Raw genomic sequence first — 2776 nt, forward strand, 5'->3', positions numbered from 1 at the left:
CATCCCGCCTGCCCGGCCCGGCCCGGCCAATGGGAGGAGGTGACGGGAGGGCGGGGCCGGTGGGAGGGGGGGATGGCCCCGCCCCCGTGCGCGCGGGATCCCGCGGGGGGTGGCGTGGGACCCCCGGGGGGCTCCGTCCTTGTCCTCCCCCCCATGGCCCTGGAAGGGGCGGCCCCGAACCGGAGGGGGGGCCGGGGCAGGGGTCCGGCTGCGGGCGGGGGTCCCGCTGCGGGGTAGCCTTGAGTCCGGAACTGAGGGGACACGAGTGGCCCGGGCGGAACCCCCTGCCCTGAGCCCCGGGTGTGCCGGGAGGCGTCAGCTCCGGAGCAGGACCTGGGGGAGCAAGGAGCGGCCCGGCTCCTGCTGGACACTCTCGTCCTTGTCCTTCGTTCCAAGAGAAACTTTGGTGGGACAGAGAGGACAGAGGGCTTGGATGTCAGAGAACATCCGAACCCCCCCGGCCGATGCACCCCGCACCCCCCATCCCAAACCGGGCACCCCCCGGGAGTGGTGCAGCCCCACACACCGCCCCGCGGCATGCAAGGCAGCACCAGGTTCGCCTTCATCCTCAGCACGGGCTGGCCATGGCACCAAGGTTTGGTTTGACATCGTGCCAAGCTTGTCACACGGCAGGAAATTGTCCGTATAAAGGTGGAACATTTTTTTTTAAAAACAGTCATTAATGGAGCAGTTGAAGTGTCTGACTCACACATGGTACAGTTAGGACTCATCTGGCATCACAGGTGAGAATTCCCTGCTGCAAATTCACAAGAGACAGAATTCAATTGAGTCTTATTCAACCCACAGTCACAAATTAAATAACATTTAGTCCTCTGTAATGGGTCTTTCAGAAGGGTGTGAAACCATTTCAGGAGGAGAGCTGCCACCTGGCAGAGCTCTTACCCGCTTTGCTGGGAGGGAAGCAGGAGCTTGAAATGTTTCTAAGCAGAAAATCCACTGGTTTGGGTTGTCCATGGAGGACATTTCCAGCTGCCAATGACAATTTCACTTCGTGCCACAAAGTGGAGTCTCTGCAGGAGACACCCAGACCTCAGCACCCAACTCAAGCTTGACCCCAGCCTGGTCCCTGCTTGAAGGCAGCAGCTGCTGCTGCTGCTGGGTTTCATTTTGCTGGTTTTATTGGTTCTTATTTCTTATGGAGTGATTGCAATGTGGCTCTTACCAGCTGCAGCAGAAGTGAAGAAATTAATCCCTCTGCTGACCAGGAGCAGATATAAATAAATGCGTTAGAAGAAAGCTCACTAGAGTCACACTTATCCCAGGGTAACTCGTCCCATTTGCACTGGCATGTCCCCCACAGGGATAATTTAATGGGCTGGTGCCTCTGTCCCCATTGGGATGGGAAATGCTTTGGTTGCTGCTGCACCCTGCCTTGGTCTTTTACTGCAACAAAAGGGAGGCAGCCCCACTTTTGGGGCAGTTTTTAGTGATTTATTGCTGGTATTAAGATGCTGCAAACACCACAAAGCAGAGGAGTGAGCTGTGCAGCATCCCGGAGCAGCTGCTGGGCTTGGCCCTGGGGGCAGTGGTCGGAGGGTTCCAGGGGTGGGTGACAGCTGAGCCTGCCTGACAGCACCGAAGGAACTTAATCTTGGCAGCACGGGCAGCAGCTGTCAGGAAGCTGTGGTCACCCAACTCCTGTGTGCCTCAAGTCTGCAGTGACCGAGCTGCTGCCCTGGGCTCTGCATCATTCTGCCTCCTGTCCCTGCTGCAGGGACAGCCAGAGGCTGTGGGGGGAGGAGGGACCCTCCCTCTGGTCCCCAGGGACAGCAGTGTCTGTTGGCACTGAGTCAGAGAACCACACAATGTCAGGGGTTGGAAGGGACCTCTGGAGCTCATCCAGTCCAACCCCTGTCCCAGCAGGATCCCCCAGGGCAGGGCACACAGAACACATCCAGGGGGGTTGGAAAGGCTCCAGAGAAGGAGACTCCAGAATCTCTCTGGGCATCCTGGGCCAGGGCTCCCTCAGCCTCCCAGTCAAGAAGTTTCTCCTCGTGTTGAGGTGGAGCTTCCTGTGCTCTACCTTATACTCATTATTCCTCACCTGACTGACCCACCCCTCAGATATTTAGAGATATTCATAAGATCCCCTCTCAGCCTGCTTTTCTCAAGGCTAAACAGCCCCAGGGCTCTGACTTTCTTCATAGGAGAGATGCTCAAGTCCCTTCATCACCTTCATAGCTTTCCCTTGGCCTCTCTCCAGTAGATCCCTGTCTCTCTTGAACTGGGGAGGCCCAAACTGGATCCAGTATTCCAGGTGTGGTCTCCCCAGGGCAGAGTAGAGGCGGAGGAGAACCTCCCTAGATCTGCTGGACACACTTTTCCTGATGCCCCCCAGGACACCATTGGCCCTCTTGGCCACAAGGGCACATTGTGACCCATGGAAAACTGATTGTCCACTGGGACCCCAAGGACTTTCTCCATGGAGCTGCTTTCCAGCAGGACGACCCCAAATCTGTGCTGGTGCCTGGTGTTACTCCTACCCAGAGGGAGGGCTCCACACTTGTCGTGATTGAACTTCATTAAGTTAGGGGAAAGGAAACCAGAGGACTTCTCTGTGTCAGGGACACCCATCCTAACAAAGGGGATGTCCTTGGCTTTGGGTCCTGGATGGCCCTGGCCATCAGGTCACTGGGGGAAGTCACAGCACAGTTTGTTGACCCACAAGGCCCCGGGGGGTTGTCCCTGGAGAGGGTGAGCAGGCAGCTGACTGCACATCACTGCCCACAGGGGATGGAGTTACCTGTGGCCTTGG

This window comes from Calypte anna, chromosome 20 (assembly GCF_003957555.1).
Source record: "Calypte anna isolate BGI_N300 chromosome 20, bCalAnn1_v1.p, whole genome shotgun sequence".
In the NCBI taxonomy this organism is placed as follows: Eukaryota; Metazoa; Chordata; class Aves; order Apodiformes; family Trochilidae; genus Calypte; species Calypte anna.